This window comes from Cryptomeria japonica, chromosome 3 (genome assembly GCF_030272615.1).
Source record: "Cryptomeria japonica chromosome 3, Sugi_1.0, whole genome shotgun sequence".
NCBI lineage: Eukaryota > Viridiplantae > Streptophyta > Pinopsida > Cupressales > Cupressaceae > Cryptomeria > Cryptomeria japonica.
The window spans coordinates 214,518,487-214,542,917 of record NC_081407.1 but is presented as its reverse complement, the minus strand read 5'-3'; positions in this window follow the sequence as shown (position 1 = coordinate 214,542,917).

The following is a 24,431-nucleotide window of genomic DNA, read 5'->3' as shown; positions in this document are numbered from 1 at the left end:
AGGAAGAACTGGAGCCAACCTTTCTATAAGTTTAACCACTTGGAAAGAGATATGAGGGAATAATCTATAAGAAAACTTACACATCGTCTCACTCAGTCTGAGCAAGCCTATGATGATCTTATGGTCAAGTACAAGGCATCTCAAGCAAAAAGGAGAGAACGTGTTGAAAAGTTGATAGAGCTATCTGAAAATAGTTCTTTAGATGAATAAGACATGAAAGCCCTAATTGCAGAAGTAAATAAGTTGAATGAATCAAACTACAACCTAAGAAAGGAGTTGGAAGGACTGACTATTCGGATGTGTCAAGAGCTTGAGAACCGGAGGAAAACTGAAGGTCTGGTGAAAGAAAGAGATCATGAGATCTCCAAGCTGAAACAAGAGATCAGTGCCCTAACTGCTCAACTCCATGCAAGCAAAGTGGAAAAGGAAGACATGCAAGGAAACTAAACATTGTCATCTCTAAGAATGAAAACCTGTTGGAAACAAATGCTGCTATTTCCAAAGAACTCTCTGAGTCAAAGGAAATACTTGCTAAGTTCAACAAGAGTACTGTCAAGCTAGAGCAAAAGCTTGAAACTGCCAAACCGGTCAAGAATACCAATGGAGTTGGTTATTCCAGTCATGAGGAAGGTGAGACCTCTAGTACAAATGCTAGAACGTCAAAGAAACAACCGACATCAAAGGATAAAAGTAAGCAAAAGTTTAAACCTATTTGCTTCAACTGTCTTAAAGAAGGACATACTGCAAATGTGTGTGGGAGTAAGGCTTGCAACAATTTTCCTTATTTCCTAAATGATAAGCCTAGATCCTATAGATTCAATGGTAACTATTATGCATGCAACAAGTATGGGCATAGAGCATCTGAATGCAGGTCATTTATGAATAGAATTGGTAGATATCCTTAGAGGACTTAGGGAGCTGGTCCTAAATCTTTTGTGAACCAGAATCACAACCAGTTTAATGCCTTCAATCATCAACAAAGAAGCGGTGGCTATCAAGCGGCAACTAGATGGAGAGAAAACTGTATGGTTTATCATGGTCATGGTCACATTGCTACAACATGCAGAAGGAAGAATGGAAACATGAACAATGGACCTTAGAGATCACTTGGATTGGTCTGCTATCACTACAACAAACCGGGTCACATTGCCAGATTTTGTAGATCAAGAAAGAACATATCTGATGATATACCGATCACTCCGGAAGGAAACATTGATGTTGACATTGTTCAAGCGGACATGAACAAAACTTGGAAGAAGAATCCATTGGTGTTACAAGATGAACCAGTTTCTGCACCTGGTGTGGAAATCATGGAACCGGCAAATTAAGCTTCAGAAAAGCTTAGGGGGAGCAAACGGAAAAATGTTTTAAATCCTCGGTTTACACTGGTAAAAGACTTTAATCGGTATGTGATTCTTGTCGTTTAGCAGAAGACTGGAAACGGTAAAAAGGCAAATTAGGGTTTACGACCTAATGGAGGAGCATTAATGATGGTAGATGAGGAATATGCTTTAAAGCATTTTTCAAATCATTTCTCACTATTAGGTTTTGAGTGAAAAAAAAATTTCAAAGAGCAGAGCGACGAAAAGGCAATTTGAGCTGAGATTTTGAGAAATTGAGAAACTATGAAGGAGATTCAAATTCAAACTGCAAATGGTCAAGTGGAGAACACAAAGGGGTGATTCTGCAACTGATGGAGTGTGAAGTGAAGGAGAATCTACAATCCCTAAATTCACGTGTTTCAAAAGGTATTTCTTGAGTTCTTAAAATTTCTATCATGGCTTCCACATCTCATACCAGTTCTAGTGTATCTGTCGAGTCTGCAAGTTTTATTCAACAAAAGTTTAAGTATAATGCCCTATCACAAGTTTTGGCTATTGTGATAGTAGAAGAGGGAATTTATGACTACATAGATTGCAAGATTGAAGACCTAGGGTCTCTAGCTATCCACTCCCAGCTAGGTTTGTTCTATGGACAAGATAAAAAGATCAAACCAGAGTATAGTATTTTGGAGAAGAAGAAGCTCCATACTGCTGTTTACTTCATGGAGGATTTCACAGAGGATCATATAAGGATCATTCTACACAGAGTCCATGGTGACAAGATGTACCTGGAGAGAACACATGATATCATGCCGTAGGAAATTCAAGTAGTCACTGGTTTCTACAACACAGGGGAAGTGCCAGCCCTAAGGACGGTAAGCAAAACTGAAATGTCCAAGCTCACCGATTCAGTGAGCGACTCACAAGGCAACTGGGAGTCAAGCCAAACCAGCTGATCTCACCAGTCCTATTGATCTCTAGTCTGCAAGTGAAACAGAGCTAATACAAAGCATCAAGGTTTCTCAAGAGCACCTTGAAATTATTCAAAGGAAGAAGGAGTAGGATGTAATTCAAGCGGCTGTGGACACTCTTACTAGTTTGATACCCAGTACTAACCTTCCCAACACCGATTCATCACTAGCTAAACTTAAGCTCCTATGCACAGTAGTGGATGATTAGGTGCAGAGCCTAGAAGAGGCAGCAGAGGCAAATGTCAAGAAGGAGCATCAAAAAGCTCTTAATATAGCTCTGGTGAAGAAGTTGAATGAGCTCTGGTTTGAATTGGAAAAAGACCAAAAGGATATAAGGGACGCTCTAGATGAGGGGAATCTTCTACTCAACAAGATCTACCAACCCATCTATTTTATGATGATGTGCTAGCTCAGAAGCAAAAGCTTCAAATAGACTTGCAATCCTACATGAGCACATTCAAGCCACCTTATGATTCCTTTACAACTTATGGGCAAACCGTTCACCGGTTTCACATCCAGTCAGCAAAAATGGAGCAAGAGATCGGTACCTGGTCTAGAGATTTGCAGGAGCTACAACTGGTTCTACTCCCACGATTGCAAATTCTTCAGAAGTGCTATCTGAACCTGGATGCCTTAACAGTTACACAGGAGATGAGCACTATTGATGTCATGGAAGAACAAGTCTCCCAGATGCAGATAGAAAAAGAAGTAGCCACCTCCCTACTTGAGTCCTAGTCTTTTTCGATGAAACAATTCTTGTAGGACTTTAAATTTGTTTTTGACAAGTATTATTCCTTATTGTCATAAACTTTTATTATTTTAATATCAAATGAAAACAGGGTTGTTCAGCTATACTTTGTCATTGTTGGCAAAGGGGGAGAAGAATTCTATTTGGGAGAATTATCTGGTAATCAAAATTTTGATATATGCTCTAAATATCTCAATGTTTCTGCTCTATATGCAAAAGTGTTATACATTGTATTGTTAAAGGGATAGTGTATATGCTCAGGGGGAGCAATTTTTCTAATGGCATGATTTTGTTATAAAACACTTAGATGTCAAAATTTTACTTCTATTTGGGAGAAGTATCTAGTAATCAAAATTTTGATATATGCTCTGAATATCTCAATGTTTATTCTCTATATGCAAAAGTGTTATACATTGTTTTGTTAAAGGGATAGTGTATATGCTTAGGCGGAGCAATTTTGCCAATGGCATGATTTTATTGTAAAACACTTAGATGTCAAAATTTTATTTTCCTAAGTGTTGCCATCAATGCCAAAGGGGGAGATTGTTGGCATTTTTTATGTTTATGTTGTGATTGTCATTGATGGACACACACTTGCATTGAGATCTTCTTTATATGTATGAGTTAGAGCACAACTGGTATTTGTTCCAACCGGTATGTTGTATTATAGTCTTTAGACTATTGGTGTTTTGCAGAATGTGTTTCTCGATCTGAAGCAGCATGTTGACCCCAAGCGGTTCGTGGATCCTAAGCGATATGAGGGATTAAAGCCGCATAACACATTTTTACCAGTCTTCATTTTTGTCAAACCGGCAACCAGCATTTTATATGAACTGGTAATACTCTGTGATGAGTTACCAACCGGTATTTTGTGATGAGTTACCATCCACCGATTGTTTGATGGTTCCAACACCTAAATGGTGCTTTTTGTGTCATGGTACCAAGTATGTCCAGGTTCATTGAACCTAGGAAATTGTTATGTAATCCTATTGGACCAACATGAAATCAGATTCCTTTATAAGGACATCATGTCTAGGGTTTTAGGTTGTTGATGTGGTTGTAGGAAAATTTTATGTTGTTGCTAGGGTTTAAGGTGGTTGAGGAGTTGGAGAGTATATGAATGTGTATAAGACTGAAGTAATGTTGGAGTGCATTAGGAACGAGCTATCAAGGATCTAACCGAGCAGTCGGTGCTACTAGCTAGATCAAACACTTGTTGATTACTCACATCTTTGACAAGTCTGTAGCCCTTAATCGGGTAGGCCCAAAAGCCTTTTGTAAATCCTCTAACAAGGTGGTTCACATATGTGGATCTAAAATCCTCTAGTAAGGTAGTCTTTAATTAGACTTATCTCCTAACAAAGATTGAGATTCCTAACAGGATCTATTCTGGTAAAGAACATTGTAAGACCTTAACTGGTCTGATTCCTATTCTGCAAATAGTTACTTGTGAGTTCCATCTCACTGTGATTTTTCCCATTTGGGTTTCCACGTCAAAATCTCTTGTGTTATGGTATTTTTGCTTCTGTGGGTGAATGCATTATTAGCTATTTGGTTGCAATGTGTGTTAACCGGTTTATCTGCTAAACTATTTTACTGGTTTACTATTAGTCTTGCAAAGTGTTTAAGTGCAAAGATTTTTGGCATACTAATTAACTTCCCCCCTCTTACTATTCATCAATCCCAAAGTGACCAAGCGGTCACCTGCCAAAGTCTTCGAGAGGAAGAGGAAGACAAGGAAAAACTCACCGGACTCAAAAGAAACTGTGTCTGAGGAAAAACCCAAGAAGACAAGACAAGCAAAGAAAAAGACAAAGAATGAACCGACATTATCTGCATTGGTAAATATTGACATTTCTTCCTACAAACCTTTGACACAGTGTCAAAGAACTATCAAAAATATTAGTAGAAAAGTGTTGAATGATTTGATTGATTGTTTTGATGATTTCAATGATGATGAAAAGGAAGTAGTTGAACAAGAAATCATTAAGTATTTGTGTGTTAATGACCAGTCACCTTCAAAAATTAGATCTGAGACACCAGATTCTTTGTATAATTCTTTAGACAACAAATGGTGCATTGCCATAGAAAATGAACAGGAAATGAGAGAGAAAAGTTTTGCCCAACATTTTCTTGATGTATCAAATTCAGAACTTTTTGAAGTTATGAATAAATACAAAGGCCTCTTTTTCATGAGAAGAAGAAGATTCCTGTTACTGGAAGGAAAGGGTTAGGAAGTGATAAAGAATACACATACTCTTCCTCTAAAAGCTCTTAAGATGCATCAAGTGGCTGAAGCCAATAGGAAGGCTAAGCAAGAACTGGCAATAACAAAACCGGATGAAGTGTTTGATAATGAAGGAAACCCAGTTACTAAACCTATAGACACTATTGATGTCGATGCTCTAGATGTAGAGGATGTTGCTCAGGGTACACCATCAGAAGCAACTGGACAGGAGAAGCAGGCAGAACAGGTAGAAAAGCAAAAGGAAGTAGAGGGCAAAAAGGAGGAAGCAAAGAAGAAAGCCGAGAAGAAGAAAGCAGAGGAGGATAAAGAAGATGAGAAGAGAAAGGAAGTAGAGAATGAGAAAAAGAAGGATGAGGAGGAGAAGAGGAAAAAGGAAGAGGAGAAGAAGAAGAAGGATGAAGAGGAGAAGAAGAAAAAGGAAGAGGAGAAAAAGAAGAAGGATGAAGAGGAGAAAAGAAATAAGGAAGAGGAAAAGAAGAAGGATGAAGAGGAGAAGAGGAAGAATGTGCTGGCATTATGTGAACTGGTATGAGGACATAATGATATGTTGTCATTGATGTCAATATGTTGAAGAGGAGAGAACCGGTATATATGAGAACTAGTATAACACTGTGAACTGGCATTTGTGCCAAAGTGAAGTGGTGTGTTTGTTCAAGATGAACCGACATATGGTTATGGGAATCGGCATATGGAAGCTTTTTATGACTACCGGTTGGTAGTCTCAACTTCAGGGTTTCTGGTTGAAGTACTTCAAGCCTATGTGGCTCAACTGGTGACTTTGTGTGATGAGTTAGCATGGTAATGAAGAACAGATCATGTTGCCACATAATCCTTGTGCGTGTGAAGGATATTGCATGAAGGAGATTGTTCCCATCTACCTCGGGAATGTGTGATTCTTGTAAACGGTGATAATGCATGATGGGTTATCAGCCGCCATGAAATCGGTGGAAAATGAATGATGGAGAATGTCTTGAGATTGGATCAAGACTATTGCATTTAGTGCAGTTTGCTCAACGATCAGGATTGAACCATTTGAATTCCTTAGCCTAACAGGTTTAGGGTTTAGGGTTTATGCTACTGACCTATTTGTCTTTCTATAAGGTCGATGTTGTCTTTCTTTTTGAGGTTGTTGGCAAAAGTTGTGTGTGTGTATCCAAGAGAAGAGATACATGATTCTTGCCAGACCAGAGGAGAGAAGTGATACCTTTAGAGTGTAAGTGCAAAAAGTGAAGAGGAGCTAAAGTAGATCTACATTGGCATTGAGTGTTGTTACCAGATCATTGTAATACCTGTTGATCTCTAACCACCTCAATAGTTGGGAAATCCCTTAACAGGGTAGCTTTACCAGCTTGTTGTAAGTCCTTTAATAGGGTGATTCAAAACCATTGAGTTCTTGAAATCCTCTAACAAGGTTTAACTCTTAACAGGGTATTCTAGCCATCCCTTAATCGGGTGATCCCTAACAGGATCAGTTCCTAACAGAACCTATTGTATCAGTCTTTAACCAGACAAGGCTCTTAACAGAGTGGACTTCTAAAGAGTTCAAAAACAAGCTTGTGGGTATTCATCCCCACCGTGGTTTTTCCCAATTGGGTTTCCACGTGAAAAATATGTACGTCATATCTGATGTTCTTTTCATGTGATGATATGTTTTTTTTCTGTCAAGTGGTGAATCATGTCGATCTAGCTATTTATATATATGTCTTTGATTATAGATTACCTGTTCATGCACTAGGGTGAAATGGAAATGAAGTATTAGATTGTGTGAGAAGATAAGTGTCAACCAATTTATGCTTGTCTCAGGTATTCTGGGTTTTGCCAATTGTACTCTGTTTATGACTAGTGTTACTGTTTGTCTATCAAAGCACAGTGTCTGCTGACAAACCAGTTTAGGATTATGTTTTTGTCTGTACCGATGCATCCCCCCTCTCAGTACCATTTTGGTACTATCCATTCATCATTGAGTTATCAGAAGGAAGAGGAGAAGAAGAAGAATGAAGAAGAAAAGAAGCGGAAAGATGAAGAAAAGAAAAAGGAAGAGGAGAAGAAGTAGTAGGAAGAGGAGCAGAAGAAAAAGGATGAAGAAGAAGAGAAGAAAAGGAAATAAGAGAAAAGGAAAATAGAAGAAAAGGAAAAGAAAAAGATTGAAGAGGAAAAGTTAAGAGCTATAGAGAAAGAAGACATGACAAAAAGCACTCAGATGGAGACTCCAAAGGCAACCGGTAGTCAAGCCAAACCGGCTGACCTCACCAGTCCTATTGACCTCCAATCTGCCAATGAAATGGAGCTCCTACAAATCATTAAGGTTGCTCAAGAATGCCTTGAAGTGTTAAGGAGGAAGAAGGAGCAAGATGTGATCCAAGCTACACTCTTACCAGTTTGTTACCTAACATAAACCTCCCCAATACTGATTCATCATTGGTAGTAGATGATTAGGTGCAGAGCCTATAAGAGGTAGCAGAGGCAAATGCCAAGAAAGAGCATCAAAAGGCTCTCAACATTGCCCTAGTAAAGAAGCTAAATGAGCTCCGGTCTGATCTACAAAAGCATGAAAAGACATAAGGAATGCTCTGGATGAGGGGAATCTACTACTGAGTAAGATTTGCCAACCCCATCTCTTCTGTGATGATGTGCTTGTATAGAAGAAAAAGCTACAAACTGACTTGTAGTTATATATGAGCACCTTCAAGTTGTTGTATGACTCTTTTACAACTTATGGGCAAACCGTTCACCGATTTCATATTCAGTTTGCCAAAATAGAGTTGGAAATCAGCAACCAGACTCGAGATTTGCAGGAACTCCAACTAGTTCTACTCCCATGCCTGCGAATACTTCAGAAATGTTATCTCAATCTGGATGCCTTAACGGTTACTCAAGAGATGAGCACAATTGATGCCATGGAAGAACAGGTCTCCCAGATGCAGACAGAGAAAGAAGTGGCTTCATCCCTACCTGGTCCTGGTCATTATCTATGAAACAATTTTTGTAGGACTTCAAATCAGTTTTTGACAAGTTTTATTCCTTATTGTCATAAACTCTTATTCTTTTAATACTAATGAAATAGGGGTTGGTCTGTAATATTTTGTTGTCATTGTTGGAAAAGGGGGAAAAGTATAAATTTTGAATGTTTTGATGTATACTTTCATGTTATTTTGTTAAGAAGTAGTGTACATTATATTTTTTGCAAAAGGGATAGTGTATATGCTTAGGGGGAGTAATTTTGATTATGGTATATTTTAGTTGTAAAACACTTAGATGTCAAAATTTCCTAAGTGTTGCCATCAATGCCAAAGGGGGAGATTGTTGGCATTTTTTATGATTATGTTGTGATTGTCATTGATGGACACACACTTGCATTGAGATCACTTTTGTATGTATAAGTTAAAGCTCAACCAGTATTTGTTCCCAACTGGTATGATGCATTATAGTCCTTAGACTATTGGTGTTTTGCAGAAAGTGATTACTGATGTGAAGTGGTATGTAGACTCCAAGTGGTTCGAGGATCTCAAGTAGTACGAAGGATCAAAGTGACATAACACATATTTCCCAATCTTCATTTTGTCAAACTGGCAACCGGTAGTTTGCTTGAACCGATATTTTGTATGAACCGGTAATACTCTGTGATGAGTTACCAACCGGAATTTTGTGATGAGTTACCATCCACCAATTGTTTGACGGTGCCGACACTTCAATGGTGCTTTTTGTGTCATGTTATAGAATATGTCTAGATGCATTGAACCTAGGAAATTGTATTGTAATCCTATTGGACCAACATGAAATCAAATTCCTTTAAAAGGACATCATGTCTAGGGTTTTAGGTTGTTGCTAGGGTTCAAGGTGGTTGATGAGTTAGAGAGAGTGTGAATGTGTAGAAGACTGAAGTAATGATGGAATGCATTAGGAACGAGCCATCAAGTATCTAACCAAGCAATCTGTGCTATTAGCTAGATCACTCACTTGTTTATTACTCACATCTTTGACAAGTCTAAATCCCTTAACCGGGTAGGCCCAAAAGCCTTTCTGTAAATCCTCTAACAAGGTGGTTCACATCTGTGGATCTAAAATCCTCTAGAAAGGTAGTCTTTAATCCGACTTATCTCCTAACAGAGATTGAGATTCCTAATAGGATCTGTTCTAGTAAAGAACATTGTATGACCTTAACTGGTCTGGTTCCTATTCTGTAGATAGTTACTTGTGAGTTCCATCTCACTGTGGTTTTTCCCATTTGGGTTTCCATGTCAAAATCTCTTGTGTTATGGTGTTTGTGCTTTTGTGGGTGAATGCATTATTTGTTATTTGGTTTGCATGTGTGCTAACCGGTTTATCTGCTAAACTATTTTACTGGTTTACTGTTAGTCTAGCAAAGTGTTTAAGTACATTGTTTTTTGGCATACTAACTCACCCCTCCTCTTAGTATTCATCAAAGACAAAGTAAACTCATAAATGAACTTTCAAGCATCAAAAGTTTCAAATGATGAGAGCGTATATGAAATAGAAGAAAACTTTGTAAGAAAACTAAAAAGATGAAATGACAAGTACAAAGGTATGTTACCTCTTAAATATTATTGGCCATTATGCATCTAAATATCCAAAAAGAGGATTAAAACAAAAATTTAAGGAAAGTAATGGAAAATTCAACAAGAAATCCTACTATGTTAGAGATTATACTAGTACTTTAGATGAGTCAGATTATGAGGATGGTGATTGTATGTTTATGGAGGAAAAGGATGAACATAAATCTAATAACTCTAAGATTATTGAGGCTGTTGCTTCAACATTTCATGTTATGAGAGATAAAAATGAATGATTGAATGATAGTGAATGTTCAAATCATATGACTAGTGAAAAAAGTAAGTTTGTAAAGCATGAAAAATATAATGGTGGTTTTGTTAGATTTGAATATGATCAAACTACTCAAATTGTTGGAATTGGTTCTATCACTTTTGATAGAAAGTATAACACTGACAATGTTTACTATGTAAAAGGATTTCATCATAATCTTTTGAGTGTTGGATAGATGTGCAAAAATGGTTACAATGTTGTATTTCAAGATGGTGGCTATGAGATCCGAAACTTTCATTGTTGCAGGGAAAAGACTGGTGGAAACATGTATCAATTAGAAGCTGCTATAGGACATTGCTTGTTATCACAAATAAATGAGAGTTGGATTTGGTACCGGAGGATGTGTCATATCAATTTTGACAATTTGGTGAACATCAGTATGATAAAAGTAGTAAGAGATTTACCAAGATTGACTAAATCAGATAACAATATTTGCAAAGAATGTCAAGTGGGAAAGAAGACAAAAGGAACATTTAGAGGAAAGAAATAATTGTCTACTGAATTGGTAGATCTGATACACACAGACCTATATGGTCTTATTAGAAAAAGTAGTCTACAAGGTGAGAGGTATTTCATGCTCTTAATTGATTATCATTCTAGAATGACTTGGGTTGCATTTCTTAGAGAAAAATTGGAGGAATTAGAAAATTTCAAGACATTTAAAGCTAGAGTTGAGAGAGGAGTAGATAGAAGAATTAAGTGTCTAAGACATAATAAATGAGGATAATTTAGTTTTCATGAATTTGATACTTTCTATAAGAAATATGGAACTAGAAGGAAATTATCAACTCCTAGGACACCTAAGAAAAATATAATTTAACAAATGAGCAAGACTGTTCAAGAGGCAGAAAGAACTACGATCAAGAAAGAAAACCTACCAAAGTCTACTGGAGAGAATCTATACACACTGTTACATATAACCTTAACAGAGTCTTCTCTAAAAATAAATTTGGAAATACATCACATGAACTAAGGAACAAAAGGATCCCATTTGTGAAATATTTCAATTTTTTTGAAAGTACTTTCTATATCCGGAGAGATGGAGGGTGTTGGACACAATGGATCGCTGAGAGGGGGGTGAATCAATGATTTAAATAGTTTCTCGTCCAAGGGATACACTGGTAGAATATAAAATAAACAATGGGTAGACCGGTTACTCAAACATTACAAACTAAATGTGAAGGAAGAATAATTACTGGATCAATAATACACACACATAAAAAATTGCATCACATAATACCAGATATACGAGGAAAACCCAATGTGGGAAAAACCTTGGTGAGAATAGCTGTTATAGATCTTATGCTCCAATCCAACCTCACAATGAAAAATGAACTGATTACAATTTTAGGGCACCAAGCCAAGGAGCACCAACCCCTAATTTATGAGCACCAACTCAAAGGAGCTACAACCCCTACACTAAGCACCAACTTAGTCATCAAACTGATAGATTTCAAATACAGTGATAAATCCTTGTCACAAATAAAGTTTTGTAACTCTTATGTACTGTGTTCTACCAATTTCACCTTTACCGGTCACTTTCACAATCTCTTCTACTGCTCTCCCTCTCTACTGAATCTCACACTCTTCTTAACCTTTTATGTCTCTATTAGATCACACTTAACTTCTGCAAAATATCCACCGGTTCTACTCTATAGGTATTCCTTTCCTCTATATTATTTACACACACTATACCGGTATGGACACCTTTACCAGTTTCCTTCCTATGCTCTAGTATCACCTCCACACACATAGTCACTTCGAATTTTCTTCCTTTGACTGCACACTTCTCACCCTTCTTCACACTTTGTCATCATCAATCAAAGTCTCAAGTTGGCATATTTAAACTTGAGCCTTCCCACCAAAAACCAATTCAAACTTAGGGCAGTGAGGGTTTCTTCTCAGCGATCAAATTTGTCTTCAATTTGATCCAATCTTCCTTTTATCGATCACCTGCATTGAGGAAATAAATCTATATGCAGATTTTTATTTCTTTAATGCATGTATATTAAAAATAGCAGACCTAACCCTTCTTTTCTACTTTGATTTTTGTCAACCATATTTAAGATCTAGTTATTTTTTGTTCAAGGTCATCCTGTAATCTGATTCCATGCTTTGGTCATGACACCAACAACTCTGATCTTCTTATGTCGTTCATTCTTCATTAAGCTGCAAAAATTCTGATCTTGAATCCGCAAATCAAGGGGGACTTCATTAAATACTTACCTATCCCTGCAACTACCCTACCTCGATGATGCAAACACACTGACATCTACCTTCTTGCCACCTAGCATCCAGATGATAGATATGTTAGCATTCAACCCACTCACCAATATAGGGCTGGTTCATACTTGTTCACTAGGAAAATCCTTCTACCGGTACATACCCTTACTAGTATGTCCAACACACTAAACATTTTCTCTTACCGACAACACACCACATCGGCAACTCACCTTATCCTCCGTTATACTGCTTCATTGTGATCTTGTTAACATTTTGCCTCTTCATCACAAACTGGCAGCCAACCTTCATACATACCAGTTTCATGCCTTGCCGGTATTTACTTAACATGCCAACACACTTCTTCATATCACCTCTTACCGTTGATAACTCATGCTTATACCATACCGGTTGATATCAATCTCTAATACCAACAAACTCCTACTCACTGGCTGACATCAAGGGCAGCTCAATGCCAACAATCTCCCCCTTTGGCATTGATGTCAACACACACTACTTCTCTCTCCCCCTTTGACAATAATGGAAAAGGGAACCTTGGTCTGACACATTCTCCCCATGTGTCCATGCTTCATGATTCAAGGGTCTTGAGATTATAGCAATTGTTGACTCCTCTTGAACCATACATCTCTCTTACATATTAAGTGTTGCAAGACAGTGGGACAACTCCCAAATTTTGTCTCAATTACTCAAATGTGCTCAAAGGAAGTGGCTTTGTAAATATGTCAGCAATCTGCTCACCGGTTGGAACATATTCTACTATTACCTCTTTGTCTGCTACTCTCTCCCTCAAGAAGTGATACGTGATTCCAATGTGTTATTTTCTTCAGTGCATTACCAGATTCTTGGAGATGTTGATTACACTTGAGTTGTCACACTGGATTGGAATAGGGTCTGATATTTCCACCTGTATGTCCTTCAATGACTACTTCATCCACAACACCTATGAACAACATGTAACAACACCTATATACTCAGCCTCACTAGTGGATAATGAAACTAAATCTTGCTTCTTATTGTGCCATGACACTAGTCAGTCTCCTAAGTACAATGTACCTCTACTTGTGCTCTTCTGGTCATCAACACAACCAGCCCAATCTGCATCACTATATGCTTGCAAAATTAAATCTCCTTTCTTTGGATATCACAAGCCATAATTGATTATTCCTTGCAAATACCTAAAGAGTCTCCTAACTACATTTAAGTGAGACTATTTGGGGGCAACTTGGAATCTTGCAACTATGCACACTGCTTGTACTATATCTAGTCTAGATGTTGCTAGATATAATAGACTACCAATCATAGACTTGTACAATTTTTTCTCTACATTTGGTGACTCGTCATTCTTGCTCAATTTACAACTAGTCACCATGGGAGTACTTATCAGTTTGTTGTCGTCCAATTGAAACTTTTTTAACATTTCCTTGGCATACTTGGTTTGGGAGATGAATATGCCTTTCTTTTGTTGTGAAATTTATAAACTAATAAAGTAAGACAACCTAGCATGGACATCTTAAACTTTGTCTTCATCCGATCTGCAAAATCCTTGCACATGATGTCCTTCTCTCCACCAAATATGATGTCATCCACATACATAACAACTATAATCATATGATCTCCATTTACCTTGATGTATAAGTTGTTGTCACCATTCCCTTTCCACAATCCTTGCACCTTCAAGTATTTGTCTAATCTGGAATACCATTCTCTAGGGGCCTACTTCAAACCATACAGGGGTTTCTTCAACCGACACACAAAAGTTTCATCACCTTGTAACTAAAACCCTTCTGATTGCTCCATGTACACTTCTTCTTCCAAGTTTCCATTTAAGAATGAAAATTTTACATCCATTTGATAGACCTTATATCCCTTGTAGGTTTAGAAAGAAAGAAACATTCTAATAGCCTCAAGCCTAGCAACTGGTGCAAATTTTTCTTCAAAATTTAATCTTTCTACTTGAGAATACCCTTTGCATACTAGTCTGGCCTTATGCTTAAAATCTTACCTTCCTCGTTCATCTTGTTTTGGTAGACCCACTTGGTACCTATGACATTCTTGTCTACTGGTCTAGGAACGAGTTCCCAAGTTTGATTTTTCTCAATTTGTTTCAGCTCTTCATCCATAACATCTACCCACTTTTCACTTTTGCAGGCCTCATCAAAAGTTTTGGATTTCATCTCTATCATGAAATAGAAATTGACCTACTCACTATTTTGAGCTAATCTCCTCCTTGTCTGCATGCCATCATCTTTATTTCCTATGATCTAGTCTTCTAGGTGATTCTTCTACACATATCGGTTTGATGTCTTGCTTGGTGATTCTTCTTTCGGTTAATTTTCAGCCTGTCTTTCATCTTCATCATTTGAGACTTCACTGTAAGGTATCGGTAATTGGTTTCCCTTAAATGAATCCTCATCCACCTTGACATTCACACTTTTAGCTACTTTTCTTAGCCTCTTGTTATAGCATTTATAGGCCTTGCTATGAGTTGAGTAGCCTAACAAGATACCTTCATCACTGTGGGACTCAAATCCACCTAAATCTTGTTAATCCCTTTTTATAAAGCACTTACTGCCAAACACGTTGAAGTGCTTTAATGATGGTTTCCTATCATACTATAGATCATAAGGTGTTGTGTTACTATTTACTCTCAATTGCACTTGGTTTAATGTGTATATTGTAGTATGAACTGCTTCCTTCCAATACCTATCTGGTAGGTTGGCTTCATTCAACATGATCCTAGCCATCTCCTTTACTATCCAATAATTTCTCTCTGCAACACCATTTTGTTGTGGTGTCCTTGAAGTTGAGTATTGCCTCCAGATTTCATGCCTCTCATAATAATCCATAAATTCATTTGAAGTGTATTCTTGACCCTAATCAGATCTCAAACACTTTAACTAGTAACCACACTCATTTTCAACCCATCTTCTTGAAAATATTGAATCTCTCAAATGCTTGTGATTTGTCATGTAGGAAGGCTACCCAAGTCATTCTTGAGTAATCTTATATGAATAACATGAAATATCTCTCACCAGCCAATCCTCTTGTCCATGTTGGCCCACACAAATCTGGGTGTACTAACTCCAAAGGTCTTGAGGTTTTATATTCATTTGTTTGGAAGTTGACCTTTGCTTGCTTACCTCTGACACATTCATCATAGAATGTGCTTGCTGGTTTTATGATCATAGGTATGTGTCTTAGATACTGGTTCTTGCTTATATTCACCAGATTATCAAAGTTCACATGGCCCAACCTTTTGTGCCATAACCTACTTTCATCTACCTGTCCCATCATACATTGAGACTCAAAGCATTCCTTCAGATTGTATACATTACCATGTCCTATTTCCTTCTGCTATAACCTTACCGGTACTCTTCTTCCTTATCTAACAATTGGTAGAGTCAAAAGTAAATTTGTATCCTTTCTCACACAGTTGAATCACACTCAGCAAGATATGTTTTAGTCCTTTTACATAATAAACATCATGTGCCTTCAATTTTCCATCTATATTCAGAGTACCTTTTCCTTTTATCTTGATGGAGGAGTTGTCTCCAAATCTCACTGAGCCTCTATTCCAATCCTCAAGCTTGATACATTTCTTCTTGTCTCCAATCATGTGATTTGAACATCCACTATCCACTACTCATAATTACTTCTTTCGGCATGTAGCGTAGTCTGCACAATCAAACTTTATTTGGATTTGTTCTCATCTTTCTCAATCCAAATCGATTTCTCTTCTTTCTTCTTTTCAGTTGCAACATTTTTTTCTAGTTTTGTTTATGCCTTCTGATCTGGTACATCCTTCTTCTGCTTGTCAGTCCTCGGTTTACAATGCTTTTCTAAGTGACCAAAGTTTTGACACTTATAGCATTTCACATTAGCATTAAAAGGTGTATTCTGGACATTCTTATAGGACATCTGCAAGTTTCTCCTACACTCATAACTCTTATGACCAAACTCATTGCAATTATAACATTTGACATTTGTAATTTGTAATGTAATAAATGAGTTTCTACTCTCAAAATTAGGTGTTACATTCTTCCACTCTATGACCAAACTTATTACATCGGTGACAATAACCATAGAATTTAGGTACATACTAGTTTTTTCTCTTAGGAGAAATACGATTCTATCTTACTAGATATTTGTTCCTCAAGTAATGACACAATGGATCACTAAGAGGGGGGTGAATCAGTGATTTAAACAATTTTTACTTAATCACAGCTATATCAGTAAAATATGAAATAAACAAAATGCATACCAATTACCAAAATAATGCAAACAAGGTGTGTAGCAGAAATATCTAAAAGATTAATACAACACACACATGAAGATGCAACACACAACACCAGATGTATGAGGAAAACCCATTGTGAGAAAAAACTCAGTGAGAATAGTTGTTGGAGATCTTCTGCTCCAATCCAACCTTGCAATGAAAAGATCTCATTACAAATTTTAGGGCACCAACCCAAGGAACACCAATCCCTGATTTATGAGCACCAACTCAAAGGAGAACCAACTCAAAGGAGCACCAACCCCTACACATTTTATAGGCTACAACCTAAAGGATCTACAACCCTTGCACTAAGCACCTACTCAGTGAAAACAATATTAAAATTCAGATACACAAATAAGATCCCTGTTGCAAATGAAGTTTTGCAACCCTTCAAAGCTTTGCACTACTAGTTTCTAGCTTACCAGCTTGTGTTAACTCAACACACACTACAACCCTTGCACTAAGCACCTTTGTATGCTCGCCACCTTAGCTCCATGTGGCATCACATCGACATATACTTAGATCATTGAAATAGGGTCAGTTTAAACTTGAACATTCGACAAATCCTCATACCAACACAAACCCTTATAGGTAAAATGTTCTCCTACTACTATCTGGGAGCATACACTACACCAGTAGCTCAACTTCACCTTCGGTGGTTTGTGATCTCTTTGACACTTGGCCTCTTTATCACAAACATTATCACAAACAAACAACCAACCTACATACTGGTTACAACTTGTCATGCCAACCCACAACTTCATATCACCTCTTACTAGCGATATCGCTGATAATCTCAATACCTTCTTGTCTTCCATGCCTTCATACCAGTTTTTTCTTCCACCATACCACTTGGCATGCCTTCATGTTAATCTTTCATATGTTGGGTACATCCTTTTGCATACTAGTAGACACTTAGTTGACATTAGCTGATAATACCAACAATCTCCTACTCACCAGTTGACATCAATGACAACTCAATGCCAACAACCCCCCCTTTCGCATTGATGTCAACATTTTTTGTTCTGGTTTATCTCCCCCTTTGACAGCAATGGCAAAGTGAACCTTAGTCTAACACCAATCACACTTCCAGAGTCTATCCATAATCTCTCCCTTGTCTACATTCGGTTAGGACACATTCTCCCCCGTGTCCATCTTTCATGATTCAAGAGTCATAAGATAGTAACAATTATTGCCTCCCCCTGAACCATACATCCTTCTACACATTTAAGTACTTCCAGATGGTGGGACAACTCTCATCTTTTGTCTCAAGTACTCAAATGGGCCCAAAGGAAGTGTCTTGGTAAATATATCAGCAATCTTCTCACCAGTTGGAACATATTCTACTATGACCTCCTTGTCTACTACCTTCTCCCTCAAGAAGTGATACTTGATTGCAATGTGTTTTGTTCTTGAGTGCATTACTGGATTCTTGGAGATGTTGATTGCACTTGAGTTATCACACCAGATTGGAACATGTTCCAATATCTCCACTTGTATGTCTTTCAGTGTCTGATTCATCCACAAAACCTGTGAACAACATGTAGCAACTGCTATAATATACTCTACCTCAGCAGTAGATAATGACACTGAATCTTGCTTCTTGTTGTGCCATGATACTAACTATTCTCCTACGTATAAAGCACCTCCACTTGTACTTTTTCATTCATCAATACTTCCTGCCCAATCTACATTGGTATAAGCCTGCAAAGAGAAGTCTCATTTCTTTGGATACCACAGACCATAATTGATAGTTCCTTGCAGATACTTGAAGATTTTCCTAGCTGCATTTAAGTGACTCTTTAGGAGCAGCTTGGAATCTTACTACCATGCAAACAACTTGTACAATATCTAGTCTATATGTTGTTAGATATAACAGACTACCAATCATAGACCTATATAGTGTTTTCTCAACTTACAACTGGCAACCATGGGAGTACTTACCAATTTTTTGTCCTCCATTTGAAATTTCTTCAACATGTCTTTAACATACTTGGTTTGTGAAATGAAAATTCCTTTCTCTTGTTGTGAGATCTGAAAATTCCTTAAATACACTCTTCAATTAATCATAAACAACATTCTAGACCCTAAGGATAACATTGACAAGATCTTAGGATCAAAAGTTGAAAACTGCTCAAGCCTACTCAAACCGGCTGGACACCAAACTTGGCTTCAAGTTGGAATTTTGACAAAACCATGAGAAAGGATCAAACCAAATGGTCAAGGTGGATTAAAATGCCCATACAAACATGCTCAAGGTGTGGTGACACAACAAACTGATTAATCCAACAAGGTTCCTTTGTAAAACCCCAAAATCCTTATATACTCAAGGGGACTTATCAAAACAACTTTGCAAACTTGCAAATGACCAAAAAAAAAAAATGGATATCCAAATACCCTTTATTGAGAAAGGTCTAAATCCAAAAGGAGGTGGTTTGGAAAACAAAGGAGACCTGCTGCCCTTCACAAATGCAAGTAGGCCTAATTAGGCTTAAGGAGATGGGTTTGTGAAGAAAGTGTATGAAATGTGATTTATCAGAAAGTTTCACCAATTGAAAAAATGTTTTCCACACCCAAATTGACCAAATCCAGGATTTTGTGCATTGGTTCAACCCAAATTTTGTTTTATCACCAATTTTGCATTTTGAAACTAGGTTGTCACATGAGGATGCCAACCTAAAAATCAAAGAAAATGCCAAAAACACCTGCCAACCTGAAAATTTATTCTAGAATCATTGAGTACATATACAAACCTGTCATTCCACCAAGTTTTAGAATTTTTGTATAGTGGCCATGAGAGGAAATGCAAAAATAGGTCAAAACCCTAGGTTTAGGAGGGTTTCAAAACTGTTTTTAGTAAAAATGCAATAACTTTCGAACCAGAGCACTTAGAGACCTAAAATAAAAAGAAAAAGAAAGGTAAGAGGCCCCTCAATCTGAATCCATAAGTTATAACCTCCTATTAGTCTGAAAATAATCCGTACAAGAGAAAAAACGTGACTGTTTGCAGGAAAACAAGGTTTTTTTATTGATTGCCAAATGAAAATTTACATCAACTCCTTCATCACCAACATGAAAGGGCTTATGAAGGCCCCCCCCATCAGTTACAACCAATTTTTGAACTAATTAGCCAATGGGGAAGGATATTTGCTTACAAACAAAAAGTTGTCAAGTGTTGTGATGACAACATTAACACTTTTTGATAATTTTTGCTCAAAAGCACTTAAAAGTGCAAACTAACTTTTTAAATCCTACCAGTGGTCATGAAGGACCAATTTATTGCCAAAAACAATAAAATAACTCAAAACTAAAGTTTTATGACCCTTTGACCATAGCTGACCAAGTGGCTCATAAATTGCCAAACCTGGGACTAGGCCTCACAAATGGATCAAAAACAAGACCAATGACTCCTAGCATGAAATAAACAATCCAAGACTCCTTAGGAGTCATAAAAAGGTAGGATAATCAAGTTTTTAAAGTTTGTGCTCCTGCACCATACTCCCCATGAGTTTTTGAACTCAAGTTCCCACTTGAGTCAAGTTTATCAAGTGAAGATCCATGATTGTGGATCTGCTCTTCAGTCATCCATGCGACATCAATGGTGGGGAGTCCTTTCCACTTTACTAGGTACTGCAAATATGTCTTCTTCCTGGTTTGTTTTAGAATCTTACAATCCAGGATCTTTTCCAACTCAACTAGCTTGCTTTGAGGAAGGTTGGTGACATAGTCTTCTTGGTCATGAAAGATTTGATCATTAGAAGTACCTGCACCTTCAGAAGGACCTGGAACAATGTCAATACCTACATCACCTTTATAAGAGGTCAGATCACAAATATTGAAAATCAGAGAAATTTGCAAAGTAGGAGGAAGAGAAATATCATAGGCCTTGTCACCCATTTTGTTCAAAATGGTGCATGGCCCCACTTTCTTCATATGCAACTTGGAATATTTGCCCTTCAGCAATCTTTCCTTCCTGAGATATGCCCAAACTTTGTCTCCAATTCTGAAATGTACTTCCTTTCTCTTTTTATCAGCATGGGCTTTGTACTTTTGAGTAGTATTTTGAAGGGTTTGTTTCACCTCTTCCTGCACTTGACAACTTTTTGTTTATAAGAAAATATCCTTATAAAGGGTTTGAAAAGGAGTCTTCCCTGTTGACCGGTTTAGAGAGTCATTGAATGCAAACTTTCCTTGAGGGAGTACCATCTCCCAATTCTGATTGTATTGCTTTGTTAGGCATCTAAGTAGATTATCTAATGACCTATTCACCACTTCTGATTGGCCATCAGTTTGTGGGTGATATGCAGAACTATAGGTCAGATTTGTGCCCAATTTCTTGAACAAAGTTCTCCAAAAATGGCCTTGAAACTTCACATCTCTATCTGAGACAATTGTTTTTGGTAACCCATGAATTCTGACCACTTCTTTGAAGAAGAGATGGGCAATATTTGAAGCATCATTTGTGCTTTTACAAGGTACAAAATGTGCCATCTTGCTGAACCTGTCCACAATGACAAAAACACTATCATACCCTTGCTTACTCCTAGGCAATCCCATTACAAAATCCATTGAGATTGATTCCCAAGGTCTAGAAGGTATTGGTAAGGGCTGATACAATCCTTGATTGGTTGACACACCTTTTGCTTGCTCACATATTGTACAAGTTTGAACAAACTTTTTGACATCATTTTCCATTTTAGGCAAAAAATAATTCCTTTTAACTAGATCTAGAGTTTTATCAATACCAAAGTGACCACTCATGCCACCACAATGTTTTTCCTTGATAATATTAGACCTCATTGAACATTTAGGACTACAAAGTTGAGATCCTTTAGATAATAAACCATCTTGAATGAGGAAATCTAAAAAATCAGTGTGATATTTACCCACAAGTTTAGAGAAAACCTCAAAAGCTTCACCAAAATTTGAATCACCTGCATAGAGAGTCTTCAAGGCATCAATACCAATGCTTTGAAGTTGGATTTCTTGAACCAAACCCACTCTTATGCTTAATGCATCAGCCACTTTGTTGGCTTGACCCTTTTTGTGCTTGATAGTGAAAGTATAGGCTTGAAGTTGCTCCATCCATTTGATGTGTTTAACACTTAGTTTCTCTTGTGAGTTCAGGTAGCTAAGAGCATGATTATCTATGAAAACCACAAACTCCTTTGGTAAAAGGTAGTGTCTCCATTTTTTCAATGCTTGAACCATTGCATAGAGTTCAAGGTCATAAGTAGAATACTTCTTCTTGGCCTCATTGAGTTTTTCTGAAAAGAAAGCAATAGGTCTGTTTTCTTGGCTTAGGACAACCCCTATAGCCAAGTTGCTAGCATCTGTTTCAACTGTAAACACTTTGCCAAAATCAGGCAAGGTTAGAATGGGATATTGTGCCACCCTATTCTTCAAATATTGAAAAGCCTCATTGGTTGCATTAGTACATACAAACTTAGTTTTTCTACCACCTTTAATTGTATCCAACAATGGAGCACAAATATGACTGAAATTTTTAATAAACTTCCTATAAAAGGTGGCTAATCCATGAAAACTTCTCACATCACCTGGATTCTTTGGTTGAGGCCAACTTACAATGGCTTCTACCTTGCTTGGATCCATCTTTAGTGTGCCTTGAGAGATGACAAAGCCCAAAAATGCAAGCTCCTTCTGCATGAAGATACACTTCTTTAGATTGATGATTAGTTTGTGCTCATGAAGCTTCCTTATAACCTGCTCCAAATGGTTAATATGCTCTTCTAAAGTGCTGCTAAAAATCAGAATATCATCAAGATATATAACCACAAACTTACCATTGAAATCTTGGAAGTTTTCATTCATCAAGCTCATGAATGTGCTTGGAGCATTGCTCAAACAAAAAGGCATGACAAACCATTCATACAAGCCATTTGTTGTCTTGAATACAATCTTCCATTCATCTCCCGGTCTGATCCTTATTTGGTGATAACCAGATTTGAGATCAATTTTAGAGAAGTAGCAAGCATTACCAAGTTGATCCATTAGGTCCTCCATCCTTGGAATTGGGAACCTATATCTTATAGTGATCTTGTTTATAGCCCTGCTATCAGTGCATAACCTCCATTTCCCATCTTTCTTGGGTGCTAATACTGCTAGTACGGCACAAGGGCTAAGACTCTTTTGATTGAGTCCCTTGTTCAACATCTCATGAACTTGTCTTGAGATCTCAGCATTCTGATTGGGTGTCATCTTGTATGGTGCCTTGTTGGGAAATGATGCACCAGGAATCAAATCAAATTTGATGGCAAACATCTCTCAAGGGTGGGAGGGTAGAGGGCAACTCACTTGTGTTGACTTCCTTGTACTTGTCAAGAAAACCTTTCACAACATTGGGAATAGGTGCTATAGGATCAGATTCATCTTTGTCCTTGGGTTTCACAACCAAAACAAAACTCTCTCCTTGAGACTCTTTCAATGTTTTTACCATCTCTTTCTCACCAATTACTATGACTGTGGGTTCTTTCTCTGCCTTAGTGTTAGGCAATGGTTTCATGGTATAGGTGACAACATCTTTTACAATGGTGTAGGTGTTCTTCCTACAACTATAAGTGGCATCCATGTCATATTGCCATGGCCTCCCTAGTAGAACATGGCAAGCATCCATCTCTACAATATCACATAAAACTTTGTACTTAAAATCACCTAAAGAGAACTCAACCATGGTTTGATCAGTCACAAGGGTTTTCTGCCCCTTAGTAAGCCAAGAAACATGATAGGGAAAAGGATGAGCAATTTAGGTAGTCCAAGTTTATCTACCATTTCTCTAGAAGCCAAATTTTCAGTTGAACTGGAATCTATGAGTAGGTTACACACTTTACCTTGGCACCTTATCCTTGTCCTGAAGAGATTCTTCCTTTGGGGGGGTTCTTGGGTGTGGGGAACTTGTAGGCAGGCCTGCCTCATCATTAGGACCATACCTTCTTCAGCATCAAGTTCATGTCTCTCCTCTTGGACCACTTGAGTTCTTCTTTCACCTTAGTTGTTGTTGTTGTTTCCTCTTTCAGGGCACCTCCCAACACAGTGTCCTAACTGATTAAAATTGAAGCATTTGAGGGGTTCATTTGATCTCCCTCTTCCTCTACCAAAAGGTCTTCTCCCTCTAAAGTTTCCTCTACCACCATAGTCACCTTGTTCTTTGTTTCCTTGGGGCTGCTCCCAAGATTTTCTATCATTACTTGACTGCCCTTTATTCCAAAAATTGCTCTTGCCTTTGGAGTTCTTGTTGAAATTGCTGCCTTTACCCTTGCTGCCTTGGTCTTGCCTCCTCTTCAACTTATCTTCCACTTTAAGTGCCAATTAGTAGCACTGTTGTACTATGGTGGTGGTACATAAATTCAACTCATCTTGGATATTCATTTTCAAGCCATTCAAGTACTTGGCTAACCTTTCACTTTCCCTTTCCACGGTCTTGGACTTTAAACACAACTTTTGGAACTCCTTGGTGTATGTGCTGATGTCCATGTCCTTTTGCTTGAGATTTTGCCTCCTTCTATGAAGTTGAACTTCATAATCTGGAGGGATATAGGCCTCATGTATCTTGGCCTTCATGGTTTTCCAAGAGGTAATCAAACTCTTGTCCTCTTTCACCCTTTCTCCTTGAAGAAAGTTCCACCATGTCAAAGCTCCACCTTTCATCTTGGACTTCGCTATCTTGACCCTCTGACTTTCAGGGATCTCTTCACAATCAAAGAAACAATCTAGGGCATCAACCCATTTAGTGACCACATCAGGGTCCATCTTGCCATTGAAGGAA